This window comes from Tamandua tetradactyla, chromosome 3 (genome assembly GCF_023851605.1).
Source record: "Tamandua tetradactyla isolate mTamTet1 chromosome 3, mTamTet1.pri, whole genome shotgun sequence".
In the NCBI taxonomy this organism is placed as follows: Eukaryota; Metazoa; Chordata; class Mammalia; order Pilosa; family Myrmecophagidae; genus Tamandua; species Tamandua tetradactyla.
The window spans coordinates 87346825-87372919 of NC_135329.1; the positions used below are offsets into that span (position 1 = coordinate 87346825).

The 26095-nt window shown below is 38.9% G+C and overlaps 1 long non-coding RNA gene and 1 pseudogene across 1 annotated transcript in view; both read left to right on the forward strand.

Moving 5' to 3' along the window:
- The window catches only part of LOC143676214 (uncharacterized), a 157856-nt gene extending 144996 nt beyond the window's left edge, over positions 1-12860 (forward strand). Inside the window, exon 6 of the long non-coding RNA XR_013171915.1 lies at positions 12770-12860. This is a non-coding gene — a long non-coding RNA (uncharacterized LOC143676214). The remainder of the gene's footprint in view (positions 1-12769) is intronic.
- A 7491-nt stretch (positions 12861-20351) lies between these two features.
- Positions 20352-21575, forward strand: LOC143675705 (telomeric repeat-binding factor 2 pseudogene; annotated as a pseudogene).
- Positions 21576-26095: the final 4520 nt, after the last annotated feature.

Consider the following 26095-nt stretch of genomic DNA (forward strand, 5'->3'; position numbering starts at 1 on the left):
CTCACAAGCAGTGTGGACAACCAAAGCTATAGGCTGAGCCCCCAGTCTTGGGGTTTGTTCACATGAAACTTAACCCCACAAAAGATAGGTCAAGTCTACTTAAAATTTAGGCTTAAGAGTCACCCCCAAGAGAACCTCTTTTGTTGCTCAGATGTGGCCTCTCTCTCCAGCCAACATGATGAGCAGTCTCACCACCCTCCCCCTCTCTGAGTGGGACATGACTCCCAGAAGTGTGGACCTTCCTGGCAACGTGGGACAAAGATCCTGGAATGAGCTGAGACTCAGCATCAAAGGACTGAGAAAAACCCTAGAATGAGATGAGAATTAACATCAAGGGATTGAGAAAAACATCTTGACCAAAGGGGGAAGAGTAAAATGAGACTTAAGTGTCAATGGCTGAGAGATTCCAAACAGAGCCGAGAGGTTATCCTGGAGGTTATTCTTATGCATTAAGTAGATATCACCTTGTTGTTCAAGATGTAGTGGAGAGGCTGGAGGGAACTGCCTGAAAATGAAGTGCTGTGTTCCAGTAGCCATGTTTCTTGATGATGATTGAACAACGATACAGCTTTCACAATGAGACTCAGTGAATGTGAAAACCTTGTGTCTGATGCTCCTTTTAGCTACTATATCAACAGAAGAGTAGAACATATGTAATAAAAATAAATAACAGGGGGAACAAATGTTAAAATAAATTTAGTTTGAAATGCTAGTGGTAAATGAAATCAAGGGGTAAGGGGTAGGGTATGTATAATCTTTTTTTTCTCTGTTATTATTTTATTTCTTTTTCTGTTGTCTTTTTATTTCTTTTTTTAAATCGATGCAAGTGTTCTAAGAAATGATGAATATGCAACTATGTGATGATATTAAGAATTACTGATTGTATATGTAGAGTGGAATGATATCTTAATGTTTTGTTTGTTAATTTTTTTAATTAATAAAAAAGTTAAAAAAAACTCAATTACTTTTTCTTTCCTCCAATACTGATGCACATAACTAAATATTTCAATAGTTGATTTAGCTCTTTACATTTTTTTAAAATGCCATAACTCAGTGGATGGGAGATATTCAGTCAACTGCTATCAAGTGATTGAAATGTTACACGGCCAGTTTTGACCCTGTTACGGATTGAGTCATGTCCCCACAAAGATATGTTCAAGCCCTAACCCCTGTCTTATAGACGGGAACTCATATGAAATAAAATCGTTGAAAGTGAAGCTGTGCTGAGTGAGGATTCAGAGCCAACATGACTGACATCCCTGCAAACAGAGGACATGCGGACATACTCTGTAGGAGACAGAATGAGACAGACAACCGTTTGACAGACGCACAGACCGAATTATGGTCTGGCAGCAAACCATCATCGGAGGGCTACAGACTTCAGAGAAATCAGTCTTGGACTTCTTGCCTCCAAAACTGGGAGAAAACTAATTCCTGTTGTTTTAACCAACCAGGTTGTGTTACTTTGTAATAACAGCCCTGACAAACTAGGACAGACTCCAAATACGAACATCAGCAAGAGATGAACGTCAGGATTATCAATGTCCCAAAGTGGTGTGAAAATCATGTGCTCCAGGAGAGTGACCTGAAGTGCAGACATTTTTTTGTTGTTTATCCCCCCCACACCAAGAGGAAAGTGAGTCCCACCGTGGCTGTTAGGAAAGTGCAAATGCTTGCAAGTGCTAGCCCAGCTGGAAGGAAGCATGGGCAAAGGTGTGTGTCCAAAAGGACAGGCAATCCTTTTTCAGGACTTAATTTCAGCTGAAATGAAAATATGTCACTGAACTTCAGCTTGATAATAGCATTACATTTGCAGGATGGCTGTGAGTATGGAAAAAAGAAAGAATATTGGGGATGGTTTGGCATACAGTAGTTGCTCAGTTACTGGCAATCCTTTGGAATCCTCCTCACCCCTGGTTGGTTTTCCTTAATTTGCAGAGATGGCTGTCCTCTAGGCTGTCATGTAGATTTCCAGTGCTGATGCTTCACACAGTAAGTGAAGCATGCTGATTTTAATTCCCTGACATTTGCCTCATCTGAAAAATTATTGAGATCACCCCTTGGCACCTCCTGCCCTGAAGTCCTTGGTATGTCATTTGATCCCTGAGAGTTTGCTACCCATGGCACATGGGGCATTTGAGGGATTTCCATGGAGGTGTTGTCCAAGATGCCATCTCATTGACCAAATACAGTCGCTTTGCCAGCTGTCTTTGTATTTATTCTGTTAGCAAGTGAATTCTGCTTTGCCTAAGAAAAGCAACAGGTTTCCAGAGAACTCCTGTGATGAGCATTTTTTAAGAGTCAGGTTTGGAAGTACTCAGTGAATGAATGGACTGAGACAGGTGCACTGCCAGTAGATTTCAAGACAAAACACTGGGGGCTCTCTGTGGCAAGAGTGCGAGGCCATGTTTGTCAGCACCTAAGCTCCAGGGACTAAAGGACGTCCAGAATATCAGCTCCTTTCCACCCGTCTGGTCTCTGGGAAAAGACTGAGTCAAAGGTCAGAACCATTTGAAATCAAGGTGCAAATAAACACAAGCCCAAAGGGAAGCATCCACTTTGAAAGCTCACAGGTATTCCCTCGATTCTGAAACCTGACTCCCTTCCAAGGCAGAGGGTTCTGCGCTTCCAGTGATGCTGTCTAATTTTGCTCTGTTGGAAGACATCCTCTCATCATTACTTCTATGGCCCTGCTGCTTAGTGACAGGCATGGATTGATTACTGCTGCCTTTGATCCACAAATTTGCATTTGTTTGCAGTCTTGGAGGAAGCCAAAGCATACCCAGGACTCAGCTGTCATTTTCTCTAGCAGGGTTTACAAGTACACTTGTAACTCATGTATACACAGCATGAGTTTGGGGTGTGGTGACTATTTTTAGATATCTAACGCACTTTGATGTTTTAGAAACAAAAATTAACTGGAAAGTAGAAAATGGCAGTTATGACATGCACATTCATAATTGTTTTTGTTTTATAACGTCAATTAAAAAGTCATCTTATTTTTAACATTCAAATACATGCATTCCTATATTGAAGCAAAACTTTCTTTACCTTTTCCTTTCTGTGCTTTCTCTTTTTTTTAAGTTTGCAAGTTTATTTCTAGGTGGACCAAATACTTTTAAATTCTTTCTCAGTGGAAACAAAAGCAAAGCAGACTTTCTTTTAACTGTATTATATATCTCCTTTATATCCCCATAAAATGCAGGTGCTAAGATGCTCTTTCATCCCAATACCTACATTTTATGACTCTTATGATATAACATATTTTATTTGTGACTACTTCAAGGGAATTGAAATGCAAACAAACGAAATGAGATTCATTTAAAATGAAAAGCAGGATTGGCAGTATGTTTATCTGGACTAACATTTTTAAATACCTATCAACTCAGAAAAGATTAATATATGCTCTAAAAGACAAATCCATAAGCAATCTTATCTGCCATTTATTTACCACTTATTCCTTTTATTATTGTCCAGAATCGGAAAGGTTTTACTAAATTGCATATTGATCTTTTAAAATGGTACGTATTATTATGACATTCAAAGATGAGAAATCTCTGCTAAAAAGAGTGATGAAGTCCCAGCTTTTCTGCAGTGCGGGTCCACTGGAACCTATTACCCAATCACAATAATAACAAAAAAATGCCTAGTTGAAGTTGTCTGCAATATCTCTTTATAATTTGTGACTAATGACAGAATCGTAAGTGCAGCTCTACAATGAGTTTTTTCTTTTGTTTTATAGGTGTGATAATCAGAGCCAAGGCCTCACCATAGAAGCGGTACTGCTTATAGACTAGCTTTAGGGCATAGAGGAATGTCAAAGAGAAAAAAATGTATATGAAAAGAAAGGAGTATTTTATCAAACAGTAGGTTCTGATTACATCAGAAAAGTTTTGGAGAAAGTCCAAAATATTCCTCTGATTCACCTGCCAGCCAGCAAGGTTAACTCAGAGTCAAATCAATGCACAAGATGGTGGTAACTGACCAAGATTTAACTTTATACTTAGCATCATTATTTTATCATTATAGATATGAAAGGAAAAACCATATAAGATAACCAAAAACAATTTATCACTTCACTTTATATGGTCAAGTATCCTCACCTTACAGGGGTATGCCAATGAGTGTGTTTATTTATTTTAATAAGAGCCTATAGGGAAATGCCTTGGTAAAGAAAGCCTATGTTTAGATTTGAATTTCAGTCTTAAAGGCAGTGTGACTTTAAAAAAGAACAGCACACTTAAACCCTTGCAAACCCATTTAGAAGACAGACATGTAAAATATATCCATTTTATGAATAAGCAATTTGGGGAATAAAATTTACAAGTCCTTCTTGTGACATGGCCATTGTGCACTGGAATGGCAGGGAAGGTATACTGGCTCATTCCTTAACTAGAAAATGTCCAAGTTCATTCCTTAGCAGGTAAGAGGTTCAGACGATGATGGAAATAATTTCTACTGCAAACCATTGGTACTCTTTCAATCAGTCAGCTTCTCTTCCTCCAGCCCACTCCCATATGTCTGGAATCATCATACTATGGGTAGAATTTGGAACTGCACATTCTTCAGTGAGGGACAGCTGTACACAGTAAGTCTCCATTCTCCCTCTCTTGAGGAGGAGATCACCCCTCTTAGCATTGCCAGGGGAAGGAGGTGGAGGGTAAAGGTGTTGCAAGGGGTGAAAACACCTTCATTCACCAAAGAGGATGGGGCAGAACAAATGGGAAAGATGAGGCCAACTGCTTGGTATCAAATCCATTCTCTGTCATCTACAACTTGTGACCTCACCAAGGGCACTTAACTCTCTGGGACTCAGTTTCCTCATCTGTAAAATGGATGATATTTTAGGAATGCTATTGCAATGAGGTTGCTATGAGGAATGAATGAGCAATAAACATAAAGTACTTACAATAGTATCTATAGGCATTTTTAAATAACAAAGATGTGAAGATAAAAAAAAATTGGATTATCTGTATTACACAAGCTAGTTATCCCTACTTAAATTTGGTTTATGAACTGGGAATTATATCTCCCTAATCAGCCATTTCAATATTGATTTGTTTGCTGCCAGCTTTATGACAATGAGCATGCAAATGCCTGATATGATTCAGTCCCTTTAATAGACTAATTCAAAAGAAAAAAAAGCAATAAGAAAAAGTTAGCCATCTTCTCATATTTGAACACTGAGAGGAACCCCTTGGACTGACCATTTGAACTGAAATTAAGTTGCCCATCCCTGGACTGCAGGTGAATATTGTCGCAGAGACATGTCCACAGCCTCACCCAACTAGACAAGGGTCCCCCGCTCATCCTGGGGAAGACATAGCGGATGTGAACAATGTAGAACTCGAAGGAAACACACTCAGAAATTCAGCAGCCACATGGGAGGGGCCCAGCTTTTGGGGGACAGGAAGCTTGGAGAGAATACAAAACTTCATCTGGTAAACTAATGGGGTATTCTTTTTATTGTATATAAATAAGGCTCCTACCCACTCCAAGCAAAATTGATATAAGTATGTGAGATCTTTATATTCTGTCTTCCTTTAAGCAGTGTCAAAAGCTAAGTTTCAGTGTGTTATTTTTTATTTACTTCTAAACAATCCAACTTTCAGTAAGTTTTGTGTTTCAGTTGTAGAATTCTGATAGTAGGAAAGCACCTTCTAATTTTTTTTTTTTTTAATACATGGGCAGGCACCGGGAAAAGAACTTGGGTCCCTGGCATGGCAGGTGAGAATGCTGCCACTGAGCCACTGTGGCCCACCCAAGCCATTGTGGCCTGTCCCCTCCTAATTCTGAACCAGAATAACTCTGGTCAAATGAATGGAAGTGAGCATGAAACGGCACATTAGTAGGAAACACGGACGCTGGCTGGCTCTGCAAAGGAATCCTCCTGAAATTCTGTTTGGAATCTTGGTGCCGCTGCCTGCTAAGATTATAACATGTTGCATCGTTTATGGATTAGGTAAAGTGCTTTGCACTATAACTTTGTGATTATATCTGAGATTTAGTAGGTGTTCAAAACTATTTGCTCCCTTCCCTGTGTTATCATACAAGGTAGGTAGAATATATGAATAACTAACAGATACAAAGAAAAGCTAACTGATTGCTTGTTAGTGTTAACCGCTAAGGCTTCAGGTGCACCCACCTTCAGCATTTTCCTATAATGTCAGTGGGTGCAGTCATGTCATCGCCAAACCTCCGCGGCACTCTGCAGACCTTTCCTGTGAAAAATATTCAAGATGAAATGTTTGATTGAATGAACCACCAGATTTTCAATTTCCTTGCCGAGATACCTCAAATATATGAAAGTCTTTTATCTCTCTCTTTTTGTTATTACAGAAGTCAAAAAGTGCGTGAAGTTAGAGTTTCTAGACGGAATCGTACAACCTTTGGAAATCCCATACTTTTATATTTACAGATTTAATTAAGACAGTGAGTAGAGATATCTGCTTCAAAACTGCCAACCTACTAAAACATGAGAAGGCACAGAAAGGGAAGCATTTGAATTACGTGGTTATATTCAGTGAAAACCTGCTGAAGTGGTAGGTATATACCACCACTCACAATGGAGCCTGTTTTACTTAATGGATTATCAAACATTTATTATTCATATAATGCTCTGAATTTTTTTTTTTTTTTTTTTTTTTTTTTTGGGAGGAAGGGAAGGAAAGACAGAGAAGGAAGGAAGGATGGAAGAAAGGGAAACATTTTTAAACATTTTCTTGTTTTATTATATTTTGTTTGTTTGTTTGTTTTTTACATGGGCTGGGGCCGGGAATCGAACCGGGGTCCTCCGGCACGGCAGGCAAGCACTCTTGCCCGCTGAGCCACCGCGGCCCGCCCCAATGCTCTGAATTTTAACAAAGCCTTTCTTCTATGGATTGAAGGCTGGAAAGAGTCAACAGAGTGCATTTCACTAATTCTTCTACCTGTCACTCTCTTGAAGAAACTGGGAATAATTCTGAAGTCTGTATTTTTTCTTGAATATTCCTCACCCCCAAATGGGCACTATTACTTATCAATTCTACTCCTCTAACATTTTCCTGTGAGCAACCTCTCCTCTCCCAGGAGAAGGTGTGAGATGAAACTTCTCACCTGGGGACCATGAACTCAGCCCTGTTCTCCTTGCTCATTCTCTGCCCATTCCATACCTCCCATCCTAAGACACCTGGAGCAGGGGGAATGGATGGAAAGTGTCATGGTGAAAGCTTTGAAGGGCTGGGCTTTGGTGTCCCAAATCCAGAGACTGGCCTAAAAGAGACTCAGCACTCAGTACCCATCTATCACCTTGCAGCAAGCACCTACCCCTCCTGACCTTCTTCTTCATCCTGTGGTCTGATTGTCCTGATTAAAACTTGATTTTCCACCACTCTTCATGTCTGTTCACTTATTTGTGCAGAACACCCTTTCCTTGCTTTTTCTCTCCTCTTAGTGATGCTCCTACATTATTCAGCCACCACCACCCCAAATTAATCATGTATTCCCTCCTTTACAAACTCTTTCTGATAGCACTGGATCCTCCCAACAGACTGATTTTTGGCCCATTCACTGTCCTCCTATAAAACACTAAGACACTTTTCCATGTTAACGCACTTAGCTGTTCGTTTATTTCAATAGATCATGTACCCTTTTCAAGGAAAAACTCTTATTTATTTTGATATTCTTAGCACTTGGCATATTAAATACTGTACATTAAAACAAGCCTAACAAAACAGCCCTCAGGTAATATTTTGAATAAATTAATAATCAAATGAATGACTGAATGGGCATGACCAGGCAAATGAATGAAGAGATGAACCTGATTCTACTTTCTATTTGATTTTCATATTTGTATAGTCTTGACCTAAGAACAACTATTGCATGTTTCTTACTATATGCAATTGTAGGTATGGGAACTAGTTGAGCTGATAAAGGTAGCTATAGGGAGCTCTGGAATGCAATTTGCACCTAAAGATTTCCCCCTTGAGAGAAGGAGATCAAATTCTTGCATCCCAGGTTCAGTCAGTGACTGAGGTCTACCCTCTGAATGGGGAAAGGAAGTAGGAAGGGGACAGCTATACATTGTTATCAGACAACAGTCCCAGTAGCTGGGAGATGGAGACATTAACTAATAAAACTTTCCTATAGCACATTATTCTTTAACCATTTAATGGGAGGGATGGGATATATTTGCTAAAATTTATGAATATCCCCTGAGAATGAACTCTAAGAAGAGCTTCCTTGATGTGCCACTGAGGTGCCAGATCTAATTCTGGATGATTTCCCTTCCTGCCAACCACCACTTACCCCTATTCACTCAACACACACATACAGATACATAGACCAGTAGTACCAGTCTTAATATTTTAATATATATATTTAGTAGAGCAATTTTATGTGGAAAGTGCTAAGGTTTTGATGTTAATACAGCTGACTGAAATCTTAGAAAATAATACTTACTAGTTTTCTGGTTCTTTATCCTTAGGTAATTTACTGAGATTATAAGAGCTTCAATAGTTCCCTCTGTATAATGGAAATCACAAAACTTTGTACTTTAACTATTTATCATGCTAGGAATTGTGCAAATTTTTAAGAACATCTTACCGTTTCATTATTGTTTTTGTAATCATTGTTATTGTTATTCCATTTGAGCTAACACTAAGAATAAATATTCTTGGAAAACAACTATTTGCAGCTAAACGTCTTCTTTCAAATTTTTCCTGGGTTGCACCAGTTCTGTAGGGGTGAGTATTTATCAGTAGAAGAGTGCTATAAATTTAACATACTGACAGGAAGAAATTTGCTCAAAAGCCCAATAACTGAGTTGCCATTTTACTGATGGAATAAACATTCATTGATCAGTGCCATTTACTATCTTTTCATTTATTTTTTATTTTGATGCAGAAAGGGGAATTTTTGCATACTCCTGAAACATCTTTAGTGTTGCATGCTGCTTATCCAGAAATATTTTTATTCTTTGTAAGTTATTTTATTTTTTAATACTAATTTGTTTTCAGTTTATTAACATGATGGTTTATATTTAAATAGTAAAAAGTTGCAAGGAAAAATAAGTGTGAACAAATAAGGAAATCTCCTTACTGAATGCAGGCATATCAACTTCTTGGAATATTGAGTATATATTAAAATTATGCTGTTGTATAAAGATATGAAACGACACAGAAAGATACTCACAGTAAGGAAAAGTATATGACATGGTATATTTAGGATAATCCCAGGCTTTTAACACATATATATGGAAGAGGGTGGCTGAAAAGACACATATCAAATCATTGTTAAGGTAGAAATCACAGATAAAAGTTATTTCATCTTTTTATTATTGTCATTCTTCCCATAATACAAAGTCCTATTTTATTGGGAAAAGTAAGTATAAAACCATTGTAAGTAATAAATCAGCACAAAAGTCCATAGAGAGAAATACAATCATCCTCACTCCTTCCTCCCATGAACTAATAAAGGAAATGACCTCTGCTATCATGTTAGGGCGTATACTTTTCCAACTTCCCTTAAACACATGCAAATAAAATTACACAATTTAGGCTTTCTTTTGTTGTTTTTGTACCTTTTTTTACAACTTGCTGTGCTCAATTTCATGGACATCCTCTTAGAACACTAGGTATTAATGCAGATATATCTGTTAAATTATTGTATAATTATTGTATAATATATAACTTAACTACCTCATTTCGTTATCTGTTTGATAAGCATTTAGTTTTTCATTTTGTGGCTCTTTTGATTGCTTAAGGAAGAGCTAGTTCCTACCTTTTTCACTGTTGACCTAAGTTAGCAATCCTCTGCAAAGTCATGCTGAAGAGAACCCTTAATCTAAGGGGGTGTAGTTCCCTTCTCTGTCTTCAAAGGATGTGTTCTAATTGGCCAAAGTTAGTAACAGTGGCTCGATTCTCCTTTGCTAGTGATTGGTCCAGGGATTAGTATGTGACTCTATTTTCTCCAATGACACATAAGAGAAAATCTGGTGGTAAACTTCCCTTCCCAGTTAAAAAAAAAAGTCATAAATTTGCATGAAGGAAATGTTTTAACTCTATGCCTTCCTTTCCACTTGGGATGATATCTCTTGTGACCTGTGACCTTGAGGAAGAGACCAGTTCAATTCCAGGGATTCCAATTAAGACATTGGTGAGCTGCTAAATCTACCATGAGACAACCATGCTTCAATATTTTTGCGACTTAAGCAATAAACCACCTCATGATATTAATTTCTATTAACTGTGTGCTTCTAATTGCAGAATAAGTCTTCTAGCTGATACATGTACAGTAGGAAATTGTAGGTGGTAAGTTTTATTTGTTCAATTGAGTCGACGAAGCTTCCATTTGAAGTCTGTTGCAAACTGTCTACTTCATTTCCAAGTTATCAGTTGGCTCTTTGTTGACCAGTGGTGTCGAGTTTCTAGAGATCATTTAATGTATTCCTCAATATGGTATACATAGATTTGCAGCCTCATGAATCTGTTTACAGAGCTAAATAAATGTCATGCCTCAAAGCAAACTTAGAAATTGAGGCTTGGTATAGCATGCATGCTATTGATGAAGTGGTTTTGGAAAACCATTAGGTGCATTGAATTATCTTTTTAACATATTAGCTCATTATGCCTTAAGACATATTTTAATTAGATCCCCTTTCTTTCTCATTAGCTAGGTGCAAGGTCCATCTTTCTTGAGCATCTTGATAGAAGATGGTAATGGAAATGTGGGATGTCAGCAATCGTTAAACTTAGTGGTTATAGGAACAATCTTCTGCAAAGTGAATTAGATAAATGGAAACTGCAAAGAAGGTGACATTTTAGTGGTTGATATTTAATTTGTGTAGTTTCTTTTTCTCTGAATCCAGATGCAAAAATCTCCAAAAGTGAAATTCTAAATTTTGATACTGCTTCTGATTTATTTCTGTGAAGGTTATTTTTTACTATATAAACATAGATTTTAGTCTTTTTTTCTTTTATTCCCTAAGGGGTAGAGGCTGCCGGACTAACCACACCTTTGGTTGGAAGTAGATCTCTAAAATGCATTGTATCTGCTAAGGTAAATCATTCTGATGAATTTAAAATGAAGCATCCTAGCACTCTGGCTAGGAGGAAGGTGTGGTACAACAGTGCACAGTGCCAGGTGCACTGGGAGGAGATTCTGATCTGCATGCATTACAGGCATGGAAATTGTCTGAGGAGACCTGCATTACAGGCATGGAAACTGTCTGAGGAGACCCAGGAAGATGAAGTACTGTTGCATGCAGAAGGGGGAAAATACAGTGAAAAACAAGGGAAAGTCAAAGTCACAGAAACTGAGGCAACCACTTCCCTCTTCTCTTTCTGAGATTGGTAAAGCCATAAAATTGGCTTCAGTCATGTGGGAGAAAAAAAGAAGGAGAATATTGAAAATAATTTGTAATTTTTGAAGAATGGGAGAACAGTTTCCTGAAAAGTATTTGAAAGGCCAAAGTCTCTAGTTATATTTATTTATTTATTCACTGGTTCATTTTCGTTAATTATTTGACAGTTTATTTATTCCATGAGAACCTTATTAGGAGCATTGTATCATGCACATTTAAACTAAGTTCTAAAAAAAAATACTGCAAAGTTTCTTGCTTCAAGAAGTTTGCCATGATGTATGGGTGAAATCTTCATTTGCAAATCAAATATCACCTTCAACAATCTTTCTTGAGAAGTTATTTGGAATAAAATGCTATATAATATCCCAGGAATACAGACAGGTATAAGAAACAGTTATTTGTTCATTCTCTCATTTATTCAACAAATATTCCGAGACCCTTCTCTTATGACATGGTTTGTGTCAAATTCTGGCTTGAACTGTTGAGTCAGAGAGTTTTAAGAGTTGAGGGTATTCCTGATAATTGGAGGGAAACATATTAAAGCACTTAAAACAAATAAAGTGAGGATACTGTTTTAGTTTCCTAGGCTGCTCAAGAATACTGTGCAATGTGTTGGCTTAAACAATGCAAATTTATTTACCATTTTGAGGTGAAAAATCCAAATCAAAGTGATACTTTCTCACTGAAGACATCAGTGCTCCAGGGCTGGCTGCCAGTGATCCTTGGTCTTTGGTTTGTCACATGGTGATGCAGTTTGTGTCTCCTGGTATCTTCCTTCTCTTCCATTTTCCATTGATTTAACTTCTGGCTGCTTCCTTTGTTGCCTTCTGTCTTCATGTTGGGTTTCATTCCATTCCACTTATAAAGGACTCCAGTAATAGGATTAAGACCCATCCTGGGAGAGGTGTCCATGCCTTAACAGAAGGAGCCTCATCAAAAGGTCTTACTTACAATAGGTTCACACCCACAGGAATGGATTAAGTTTAAGAACATGTTTATCTGGGGTACATACAACTCCAAAACACCATGGCTATAGTTCAGGTAAGAAAAAATAGCAGGGAACTGGGAATGAGCAGATCCTATATTTGGAGATCCAAATAGAAGTGTTTGAAAGGCATGAGCTGAATCTGGGGGACCTGAGCATAATGGTTCAAAAAGTAGCCAAGTCCTGCATCCTGTTTTGGTCTACAAAGCTTTTCCAAGTAATGACTGCAGAAGAAATTTGTGTCCCAAGGGCCTTTCCTTCTGGGCCTTAGCTTAGTGAGAAGAAATTCTTAAAAACTAAGATGAAAGAAACCTTTATAGTAGGTGGGAAACCTGAATTTATTCATCCATTGTTGATTGAAAAAGTGACTTTTTGAATTGCAATGTTCTAGGTAGAGAGTATGCAAAGATGAATAAAAGAGTCCTTCTTCTTGTCCCGCACAGTTCACAATTTACTGAAGGACCATGGCCACCAGGCTGGGCAGGAGCCATGAAGACACATTTTAAAGCAGGAGCCGCAAGTTGAGAGGCCTCTGTATTGGGTAAGGCTGATTCTGCACTAGGATCATGACCAAGAGTTCTACTGAGAGGACATTTTAGATGATAGAGAACAGTGCTCAGCAGATAGTAGCTATTTGACCAATTCCCACCACCAAATGTTTTTGTAAGACCTATTAGCTTAAGAATGTTTTTTTAATTAACATTTAAAAAACTATCAAAATAAGAGTAATATTTCATGACACAGAAAGAATATGATGGTCAAGTTTCAGTGTTCCTTGACATTTCATTGGAACATAGTGTTGAGGATTGAATCATATGGTTCTCAAAAGACATGTTCAGGGGGTACAAGAGTAGTTCTGCGGTAAAATTCTCGCCTGCCATGCAAGAGACCCAGGTTCAATTTCTGGCCCATGCACTTCCCCCCACCCCCCCAAAATTTCAACAAATGGTACTGCAATAATGGGATAGTCACATGGTAAGAGAATGAAATGTGAGCCCCACCATATGGCATGTAAAAATAAATAAATAAATAAATAAATAATACTATATCATGTTAAAAAAATGTTCAAATCTTAATCAGCAATCCTGTGGGTGTACATCCATTTGTAGATAGGAGGTTTTAAAGATGTCACTATCAGCTGAGATGTGACCAAATTGATTCAGGGTGAGTGTCAATCTGTATGGCTGGAAGCCTTATTCAGAGAGGAAATCTAGAACAGAAATGAGAAAACACCTGCCACAAAGCTGGAGAGAAGAGACGGAATGCCATGTGATGGAGGACCACCTGAACCAGAATGCCACCCTCTCTGGGAGAAAGCACAGCCTTGTTGCCATTTGATTATGCATGTGTAGCCTTTGAAGCCATGGGACAATAAATACTTGTTTTAAATCAACCCTTTGTGTGGTATTTGTCAGAGCAGCTCTGGCAAACTAAGATGCATAGCTACTCTCATGGTTAACATTTTGTCTGTGCCTGCTTTGTACAATGATGGTAGGGTTGAGTAGTTGCAACAGAGACTATATGGCCCACAGACCTTGAAATATTTAACATTGGGGCCTTTATGGAAAATCTTGATGGACCCAGTTAGATAGAGAATAATGAACCGGTTTGTGTCCAATGACGTGAGAAGGGGTGTAGCGGCCCGGCTTCCCCAGACCTCCATGCTGTTTATACCCTAGCACCACCGAACTCTCCCTCCTACTGGCAGCTCAAGCTGCTACATGCCATCAGCCATAGGCTGCTCTGCTTCTCATGCAGACTAAACCCTAGGTTACCTCTGTCTTTTGGAGCCAGTGTTCAGTTTTCAAAGGAAAAAGCAGATTTTTACCCATCTCTGAAAAGCTTTTCATTAAGTGTATTCTTTAGATTCAGTGTACTAAAATTTAGGAAAAAAAAAAAGATGTTGTGCTTGATTTCTCCCATTTATGCATGGTTCGTTTGTCTCCAGGGCAGCTACATACATGGGGTGACAATGGTGACCCATTTGACACGAAGGAAGAAAACCTCACCTTTCTCTTCCAGAACCCTTCAACCCTCATGCCCTATTGCTAATTCTACATTATTGTTTGTACACCTTACTTTCTTTGGATGGCATCCCTCTAAAACCAACCTCATTTTATAAGTATTCTATTACCATTTTGAGTTTCTGTACCCTGTCCGCATTTTCTTCACATGCTAGTGATTTTCCCTTTGTACACAGTTTGAACTTCTTTCCCAAGAAATCCCCTAGCCTCCAAATAACTTACCACATAAACAGAGAGGGGAGGGAGGGGGGTCTCCTACATACACCCCAGATGACATAGATAATTTCACTTTTTAGATTTTGAAGATGAATTTTTAAAAAATCAAAGACTGTAATTTCTTTAAAAAACAGAATTGAAAAAATCATCCAAAAAAGAGAATAAGGTTAAAATTGTGGTTTTCACAGTGTCCCAACTATAAAAATTTTTTGTGCTGCCTCAGCATCCATCTCACCGCAGTTAAGCCCCTTGTCTTACCACTGATCTTGGTCTAGTTAATAAGCAGCTTTCCAACTTTGTGCCCACAAATTACCCTAGCATTCAAAACCCCATCCATGTTCACCACCCCTACACAACTCACCTAAAACCCCTCAAAGACCCCACTCTCACTGAGACCTGTGAGTATTAAACTATCCGTCCTCATGCATTATGGACTCAGTTTCCCATTGTGTCATGCCTGACCTCTGCTTGGACCCAGGTTTAAAATCCTATTTAACTAATTCAACACTCACAGGGAAGTAAAGAGGGACATGTTTTGTGAATAAATTTTCCCCCAATAAAGATCAAAGAGATCTATGGCCATTCTGTCACTTTCAGTAAGATTTTGCATTTATAAAGTCACTAGATAATAATAACCCTTTGCTCAGAGACACAAATGTGCTAAGCAAATTTTAGTCAAGCCCCAGCTATACTAACATGACCAATAATAAATTGCACAAATTCCAGTGACCTTCATCATCCTTATTTTGTATTAAATATCATCCTGTTAGATGAAAGATAAATGATGGCAGGAGATGATGGATAGTGTAGAGGGCTGTCTATTGGGTGTGTCTGTTAAAACACATCTCAATGCTCCAGGCTGTGCCTTGGAAATGAGGCTCTAAATTGTATCTTCCCATTGCTTAAAAAGCATACGAAGAAGGTAACTTTGCTTTCATTACTTCACCCATTTGTTCTTGTTTGAGTGCTGTGTACTCCAGAATGAGGATTTACTTCCATTCAGGCATTTCTACTTCTCTCTTGTTACCCACTATTACATTTGAAATCAACATGAAGTTTTTACTATTTGAAACATTGGTCTCCTAAGGATTTATCACTATGAGGAAAAAATGTTCTTTTAGCAGTTGAAGCCATACCATGGTTGCGCCCCATCTCAGACCTAAAGAAAAGGTTTTTTTGTTTTGTTTTGTTTTAGATATTTGGTCACTTTTAACCAGTGCTTGTATAGTAAGAGAAGGAGTGTGAGTGCTCTCTTGTTTGTCTCCCTCTCCTGAAGGAAGAATGTGAAAGGTTTCTGGATCTCTTTAGTCAGAGAAATGAGGTTTCTTGGGATGTCTGGGAGATGCCAGCACTGTCCCAGATACAATTTTGGAGTTTTGTTTTTTTTTAACACAGGCACTTTCCCACTGTGAGGTAGGTACCATTAGGAATATTTCATTATTTACAGCGGATGCTCAGACAGGTAGGTGGCTTGCCCAGGGTCTTAGAGTTGAACAGATTGCCAAGATAGGTGTTTGAGTCCCAATTTGTTGAATCCCAAATCAGGGTATTTCCCACCATGCTGCCCTGCCTCTCAGTCTTGCCTGGTCATTGGGGCAAAAAAGAGCAGTTCTTATCTTGGCCTTTTGTTGAAGCTTCACTTTCCTGAACTGACACCTCCCTAAACTAACCCTGAACTCTAGCTTCCAAAGAAAAAGCCAAGTATACATCACATCAGTTCTAAGCCTCCACACCTTGCTCTCTATGAAGTGCAGATCCAGATGCAGCCTAAGACTCAGGCTACCCTAAAACCTTTGGCAATTTACTAGCTTCATGACTCTGTCCAATCTTTGATTTCATTTTGGGTTCACATCTACCCTTCTACATACATGGATGTGGCAGGTATGTTTTTCTCTATTTGCCCAATGAAGAAACTAAAACTTGGGAAAAATATTCCAATTACCCAATATAACCCTCTTTATTCATCTTTCCTCATTAACAAAGCCAGACTCCTTCTACCACTCAGGAAATGTTCCCTAAACTGCCAAACCTTCAACGATGGGAGTGATGAGCCAGCGAGGAGACACTGAAGAAATGAGTTTATAGAAGAAAAGCTATAGACTTTTGGGCCATGAGAACCCAGCTATCCCTTATCAGTTCTACAGAGACTAATCGAGTATTTACCCTAGTGGGCTCATAGGAAGTAGGGGTGATTAAGACCTTATCTTGGTCCTCCAGGGATTATTGTGAAAATTAAATCAGGTAAACTCTATTAAATTCCTGGGTTAGAAGATGGCATTTGGTCATGCTTTCATATAGTCATCAGGTCTTTTAGGGGATACATGCAAGTGAGACTTCTCCATCTACAGGCTGAGTAGAAGCTTCTTGGGAATCCATGGCAATTGATCCCCATCTATTCATTTTTTATTTCTACACTGCCTGTCACTCACTCACCAGCCTTCCCACCAACTTCCTATTCACAGCTTCAAAACTCATTACCTTATCTGTCTCACTCAGAGGTACACCAGAAACAGTGGGACACTCAAAATACGGTATTAAAGGAGAAATGTAGCAAGATGTGGACAGAATGATGAAGAACTGTAAACAATACTGTAGTAACCCATGGCTAGAAACAGCAGTGGAATCCACATCCTCAGGCATGAAGGCAAGAGATGGGTTGGTTATTAGAACTTGGAAAGCTGGTCAGGATACTTGATAGAAGCTGTGATATTTGGACACAGTCAGCCCAATTTAACCTCAAAAGGCAGAAACCAGAAGGGAAAATACTTTGACTTCACTTGCTTTGTTCCTAAGATATCCTTCCAGGTTTCTGTTGGTTGAGCCCACAGGGATACCTTGATATTGTCCATATAGATGATGGGACAGAGAGGAAGGGGGAGGGATAGGTCCAGAGGGGTAACTGGCAGAGTGGTGGCACAACTTTTTTCCTTTCACCCTCAGAACACAGCCTCTTGTCTTTGATTCCTGCCTTCACCCCAACTTTGGTCTCCTTTTCACTCCTTGATTCTGAATTTTCACATTGCTTTTATGGTTCTCTCGCTAATTTTACCACTTGGCTACTATCTGTTCTTGTATTATAGGGCTGCTTATCTTCAGCAAGTCCCACGAATGTACTGGCCCATTTCTGCCCCTTCATGTGGCCTGCTGCCCTCTTATCTAAGTTAGCAAGGAGAGTTCCCTCTATCTTTCTGAGACTCTTCCATAGCTTCTTCCCTTGACATATATAAATATTCCTGAGCAGTGACTGCTAGCTGGAATTATTATCAGTCATGTAGATGGATATAAAAGTCTCTGATCTCAGAAAATGTTTAATCTGATAGGGACGATTTAAAGACACATCACGCTATTATTAATGATACTAAATATAGGTAATATTTTTCATGTACTCTATTCACATGGAATATATTATTTCTTAATTGTCAAAGCAACGGCATGAAATAGATGGAGGCAGCTCCATTTCACATATTAGGAAAGAAAACCCTCAATAATATGAGCAACCAATACAAGTTCTCACTGATCAATGGCAGGGGTGGAATTAAATGTGTGGCTATTTTGCTTCCAAGTGCTCTCTGTGTTTCACAGGTGATTACAATTTAATTCAGAGTGTTAAACACACACACACACACACACACACACACACAAACACATGCACACAGAACAGCAAACAATTGGGGTGGTGGAGAGTAGAAAATGACATTAAGTTTGGGTTGTAAGAAAGGTCTTAAAAAGGAAGGCACTGAATGGAGGAGGTGAGCACTTTCTGACATCTGTCTCTTTAAACAAGCCCACAAAGAAACCTTCTGAGGTGATTTAGGGCAATACAGACAATTCACTATACATAAGGAGTACACTGTCGATCATGAACATTTTGCAGAATAAATAAAAAAATGAAATGAAATTAACATTGGGAGAGCAGCAGTACATATAACAGAGACCCATTTTATCATGCTGGTAACAGGTCCTGGTTTTGGTCACAAGTTAAGTAGAACTGAAGACATTGACACTCACACATTGCACTGTGTTAACTTAGATGTGTCATGCTCTTTGCAAATTATTATTTTTATCCATATCACAGATATGCCTATATACCTAAAGACACATATATAATTTCCCTATGAGGGCTTCTCCCCACACCTTCAGACTCACTGAAAACTGTCTTTAGAAGCTGTTCTAGTCTCCTCCCTTAAAATCATGGCATGAGACCTCTAACTCAGAATATACCATTAAAGGAGGATGGCCCTAGTGTTGACCTGCTCATAACTCCTCTAAGACTCCTCAAGAAAGGGAGACAAAGGTAAGCACCATCAATTATCTAATGGCGTATGGGAATAAAGAGCAGAGCTATGACCTTACTTCTTCTTTCTCTTCCCAAGATTGCCATGTTTTCTTTACAATCCCCTATAACAAAAGTTCTGATAAGTGAATTTACCCAGAGGTGTTGGTGACCACCCACAGCTAATGGATTCTTCCTCCACAGGCATCTGCCTTTCAACAAGGGCCATGTATATAGCCCACAATTTCAGCTTCTTAAACGTGGTGTTTTAGATGCAAATGACAAGTTACTGCAGAAAATTCCACTGGGGAAGAGGGTATTCTTCATACAATTGAACTTTTGCAACCTAAGAGAACACCTTACTGGCTCTACAAAACTCAACTTTAGTTAGTGACATTGGCTTTGGATGAAAATATCACCTTGTCATCTCTGTTCCTTTTAATCAAGCTGTGTTTTTCAAAATTAAATGTTTACATTATAAAAAAAACCTAGTAATTTTACTATAATTTCTTGGTTTTTATTACATTGGGGTGAGGTTGTGTAAGGGAGAACATATGGACCTGGAATCTCAGAATGGAGAGCAGAGATAGTTTGAAATTATCGAAGTAGTCTGTGGTTTTGTTTCATTCATTCATTCATTCATTCATTCATTCAATGTAAGTCTATTGAGAGATTACTCAATGTCACACAGTGTTCCAAGCCTTGGTCATGCAATGCCAACTAAGACTGAAAAGTCCCTATGCCCAGGGATCTATATTATAGAGCAGGATTACCAAAAATAAGCAAGAATATAAAGCAATAAATCAGATAATTTCACAGTGAAAAGAACGTAAAGGAAAATTGTGGGTGTTGGGGATTAAATCTTGATCTCCTTTACAAACTGAACCTTTCAAGATGTTATTAGATAAATTGTGTCAAAACTGAATGAGGATAGGCCTTAATCAAATTTGTTTAAAATCCTTACAAGCTTAGGAAATTGAATAGGAAAGGAGGAGTCTAAGGAGCCAGAGATGGACATCAATGGAACTCAGTAGAAAAAGAAGACACTGCCATGTGCATTGCCATGGAAAGCTGAAGACCCCCACACATTGCCAGCCAGTCAAGATACTATCCCTAGAAGGAAGCAAGTAGCTTTCTAGTCTATGGAACCGTGAGCCAGTGAATTCCTGTGGTTAAGCAAAGTATTGTGTGTTATTTGTTTTAGAAGCTGGAAAACTAAGACAGTGGGTTAAAGACAGCTTGGAGAAGTCTGAGGGCAGCTGGCAATGCAGTTCTATCTTGTATGCAGGACTCTGGATACTGGGTCACATCATAGTCCAGGAAGATGTCAGGACGGGAGGGCCAGGTAGACAGGGAAGCCAAGAACAGGGGTTTGAGGTGCTGTGGAGCAAAGTGCCAGGAGTCACCACTGAAGAGGGAGTTGACCACTGGGGACTCCAGTGTTACTTCTTTGAAGCACTGTGGACCTTTCCCTGTAGCAGGCCTTGGAACTTCAGATAGATCTGGGATGTTATGCAGACTTTGCTTGGTAGGAACAGGCTGTTCCATGTCCTAGGTGCTACGCAGTGTCCATCCCACATTGAAGAAGGGGAAAACTTAACTGTTCCTTTGGTATGGAGGCTAAGCTCACACCACTAGAATAAACCATCAGTGTGCTGGAGATGATTAACACAGAATCTATACTGGCAGGAGCAATGATTAAATCTAGTAGAAAACTGGTAAGGTGGCTGCTTGTATCAGAAACAAATAATTTGGAAAGACTTCCAAATTTCAAAAATTTTGGAAAAAACCATATGTCCAAAGATCCCATGACTCAGAGGCTGAGAAATGATCTCCTGAACATTATTCATGAAAAGAACTGGCCCACCCTGTTATCCAGAACTTTTTCTAGGAGATTTGTCCACAGAATATGCCTACTAAAAGCCACCTGGATGGCACAGAGCCCTCCCTCCTCACTATGCCCAAAAAGGCCCTGAAATCTGAGTCTGCTGTCTTAAGTACAGTGAAGTAAGACAAAGAAGAAGACCAGAACCTATGGAAAAGCCACTCAGAGAGTCTGCAAGGCAGCTATGGAATAGTTCAGCCACCACTGTAATTATGTCTCTGAAATCAGCTTTCGAGGTTTTGTCTGGTACACAAGGCTCTAAGGCAGTTTTCTCAAAACTGGACCAGAAGTATCTGGCATGTCCTAACTCAGCATTCCCATCATCACCAACCTTCAAAAGCAAGTGACTGAGAAAACATGAAAAGGAAAGTTCAGCCCCTGCTGAGGCTGGCTCTGAACCCCAGCCCAAGAACAAGTGCATGGCAATAAGCAGCTCAGTTTTGGAGAAGGACAGCCAGGGTCCTAAGTCTAGCCAGCATGTGCCTCAACTCTTTCCAGGGGGCACTCCAGCATCACCTTCCCAGCACACCATTCTCAACCAATGCCTTCCTGGGGAAGAGGATCCTAAAGTACTAACAGGCAAGTGGAACAATTCTAATGAAGTTGAAGAAAAAAGAGACTTGGGTGGACGAGGATGAACCGTTTCAAGTTCAGGCAGCACCAGAAAAAGATACTGCAGCCAGTAAGGCAAGAAAGCAGGGAGGGACTGGAGAAGAAAGCAAGTGCATCAAAGCTCAAGTGGAGATATATGGAGAAGGAAACTGGCTGCCATTTCTTAAAAAAATCCCTCATTTGTTAACTGAACAGCTGTGATGATTAAGGACCATGAAGAAACTTTTGGTATCACCTGAAAAGCCACTGATAATGTGCTGTTTATATCAGAAGCCAGGCTGGAATGAACATTTTGGGCACTCCCCTTCCATGTGGAGGAGGTCACAGTACCACTGCAGTGCTGCTGCAGATGACGCCAAGCCCACCCCACGTCCTGGGCAAACATGACAGGTACACAGCTTATACAGTGCCAACATATCATCAATGTTCCTTTTCTTTAGTGATATGCTTGGATTTAAAGCCCCATCCAGTAGGTCGTTCCCCTTGGAAATGGTGGAGTTGATTAGGAGCCACTTATGCCTTCACAAACTGGGAAAACCAGCCACATGAGTGTTATTGGGAGTGAAATTGTTCTAGATACTAATTCCTCCTTCTGAAGCAAATGCAAAGGAGCTTCATCTGAGCCAGGCTAATGGCAGACCAGTCCTTGTGGAATCAGAGTCCCCTTTAGCCAGATGTAACATCCACACCCAAACCTGAATGCCTTGGCATTTTCTTTTAATATTTGCTGTGCATATTTCCCATGTGGTTGAACCACTGTTTTTCTTGGTAAAATGGTGACTATATATAAGCTTAGTCTCTTTCCCCCCCACTCCCCACCAAATCCTTCCTTTTCAATCCCCTTTCTGTCCTTATGGTGAACTTCTAAAGCTTTAAAACCAATCAATCAACAACAACAAAAAACTTTGATTGAATATAAATAACTAATTTATATGAATGATTCTGCCTGATTCCTTAACTGTGCTATGTTACTGTCTTGCCCTGGAATTCAGCATTACCTTCCCCTTTTGTCCAGTGTTGTACTTGCTGTCTTTCTTGGGCATCCTTGAAGACTATTTTTTTGGCAAAAAATCAGTAAAGTGTTTTCCATAATCACTTTTTTAAAAATATGAGAACTAATTCTTGTCCATAACTTGTAGCATTTTTCATCAAAGTCTTCTCTTAAATCTAAAAATGGATAATAATAAAAAATATGCAAAACCAACTTGGATCACACTGGAGAAGGAGGGAGAGACTGGAAGTGTTGCTTCAGCAAAGTTCCTGTGGGAAGACTACGTTTCAGCTGAGGGCTGCATGGTGAGAAGCAGCCAGTCAATCAGAGATCTTGGGGAAAACACAAACAAGGCTGAAGGAGAAGCATGTATGATGATGCTGAGGGAGGAACATCTTCACATTTGAGAAAAGAAGAAGAAACTGGTTGTAGCGGGCTGAGCTTCAGGACACATGGAGTAAAACGGGCCAGAAAGGAGCAGGGCTAATTCATTTAGAAAAAACAGAGAAACAAAAGGGAGAGTGTCTTTCCTCCTGCGGCAGGAATGCTCCACATGGGAAACCAGGAGCCTGGCCACTCTGCCCTTATTGCCCCTTTTTTCACACGCCTCTGAAGTTGCACCAAGCTGGAATAAATGGAAACAAGAAGAGTTGTCTGCAACTGGAGGCCCAGAGGTAGCTTCTGTATCCAGGTCAGCTACACATGCACCACAGTCTTCAGTTGCCATTGGAGGACTGACCTGCATTTCTCTGCTCCTTTGCCCACTATTTCCTAGGACCACAATCATTTCTTCACACCACCATTAATGTATTCCATTCATCCTTCAGCTGTACTGGTGGCTCTCTTCTCAAATCTCCCCCAATTTCCAGCTTTCAATTCAGGGTCTATTTCTCCATGTTACCGCTCCCTATTACTTGAATTAGTATCATTGTGTTTATCTCTCTGGTTACTAGAATTATGTGTCTTTGTTTTTGTCCCATCTTAGTTATGGAATCCAGGAGTTTTCAGACTTCATGATTGTTGGTATTGTTTTCTCCAATTCCTCCAAGAAGGTTCTCTCTCCATAATATCAGCATTTGTATACCTAACAGCTCAATCATATTATAATTGTTTATTTGCTTCTCTATCTTATTCTCACTTGAGACATCAGAAACAAGACCTGCAGCTTATTCAGATACACAACCCAAGATTCAATTGAATTCCTCATACCCCATAAGTGCTCAATAAATAGTGAATGAATGAAGATTAGGGGGTTCATAAAATGTGATTGACTGAACTTGAAGTTCAATGAAAGTCAAGAAACAATTTTTGAATACTTAGTTAGTAAAAAAGTACTTTACTAAGTGTTGAAAGCTAAAAAAATCTATTAGCATGCTCTCCTTGTCTAGAACTGGTTATTATGGAAAATTGTTGTATCTCTTCCCCAAAAGCTATTAAAAATAAGAACATTATTATGGTTTGAGCACACCAAAGAAAAATAATAATAATCAAGATTTAGCTCGAATCCAGAAAAGTCTTATCTAAATCTCAATTTTTATATCAACAGTATTTCTTATAAAAATAGGTAGTTTATATTTTTGTATAAAAATATACAAAATCATTATCTGTGGTTCATATTACACATTTTCTTTGTTTCTGAATATATCCTCTACATGAGTCTTATTATGAAATGTATGGTAACTTGTATATTTCATCAGTGAAATATTTGTATGAGTAAATAATGTTAAATAATAGCCTTTATTAATATAAAGAAATCATTGAGGCATTTAAATATGTAGAAATGCAATTATTCCTGGCTAATGTTCAACAGACTGCTGTTGGATGATTAAATCTAGAAATAATTTTCAGAGGGAAATGAAATATCAGAATTGGGGTATTCAGTTAAGTGCTGAAGAAGGAAAGTGGCACCCCACAATGTCAGCCTTTGATGAATTTGCCCAAGATAATGGCATTTCAGCAGGTGGAAGTGGTTGCACGTGTATCATTACCATGAAATATGGGAAAGGGACTGAAAATAGGCGTCTGCTTGCCTCTGCGTTAGTCTTTATACCCTTCCTCTGATACCCTGTTTTAAATCATTGAAAACGGCTCTTTCAGATGCTTTGCCGCAGGACAGACTGCGTTGCTTCACAACCTCATTTGTCCTCCATCAGTCCATATTCATTGCGCTGGCCTCTTAAGCTTGTGAACTTTCATGGAAGAAGGAGGAGAGACCACATTGGAAGTTCAGCTAGAGGAACTGGAGGCTGGTAGACTAATCAGTGCTAGTTTGTTGGGGAGTGGCACTGTCAGCATTAAAGCCATTTCCTCTCCTTCCTTGTCCTGCATCTCCCCTTGGAAAACTCTTGACAGATAGGTATCTGCGAACCTGTTTCTATCCAGTTCCTAATATACATCAAAAATATGTTCATATTTCCCCTCGGTAAGATTAAAATGTTATCTTCACTTTCCTTTAAAGAAAACACATTTCAGAATCAATGGAAAAGCCTTCTCGGGATCTTCTTATAGCTCAAAATAAGCTATATACAAAATACAGCCATTTATAATGCAATACAGTTTATGTAATGCAATATGAATCATATCTTTGTACCATGTAGAGGGAGATCTGACAGTGTGAGATGGATTCCTCAAAGCTTATGCTAAGGAAATTTCGGTAGAAATAAATAGGTTTCCTTAATCACTTCTCCTATAGTATTAGAGATTGCTGGCACAGTTAAAATACTTTAGTCGACTAATATGAAAATTAACAAGGAGTGAAGTGGGAGTTTGCCCTTGGCATGGGGTATTATGATAATGATTTTTATTGCATTTTTCTTACTTTGTGAACTCTTCTTCTCTATTATCACCTTTTCTACATGAAATTTACAAATGAAATTTCATCGCTTCCCTCCTGAAACCTGTGCAAGATTCTATATTTATACTCCTAAGTCCTAGACTTCATCTACCTGCAGAAGAAATTGCTAAAGCCAAATCTCCCTCATCAAAGCACCTCTTAGGCTCCATCTAGTTCATTACAACAGCCAGAACCTAGTTTTATCAGAAAACAAAGGTTGCATATTTTTTTTTGCAAGCACATGGCCACAGACTTTGGGAGGCAAAGAGGTCACATTGTATCTTAGCAGGAAGGAGGTGGGAGATGGTAGAGCCACACATCTTGATTTCAGAACCAGAACTGCTCTGGATGTCTGTGTGATTATAAGTCACTAGAACTCTCTGTATCAGATTCTTCTAATCCAAGACAAAAGGTTTGCCCTAGATATCTCACATTCCTTCTCGGTTTAAAATTGTAAATTGAAAGTGAATGCTGAAGTTGGGAAAACAGTCTAAGAGTTCTGCTAACCTGATCAAGGTATCACCAAAAAAACTCTGCTAATTTTAGGATGTCATCAGTGTCTATTTTGAAAATATCCCAGAAGAATATTGTTATTTTATTTTGGGGTGATGACACTGAATATTGTGTATATAATACTGTTTGGGTGAGTAATCTTTCCTAGATGCAGTTGAGGTTGAGGCTTTTTTGCAAAACACATTATCATTTAAATTATTTTCTATTCCCACATCAAAACCCCCCCTTAAAAAAAAAGTTTCCACAAATCATAAAACAAAGCAGAAAGGAGGGAATTGTGAGAGTAGTTTGTGAGATTTCCTTTCACATGCAAATGTATATGACTGTGCTAAGCTTATGATTAAATAGTTTGCAGATTACCTTTTTTTTTTAATGGCTAGACTATCTTTGTAAAACAATTAGAAAAAAAAACTCACGAGTTT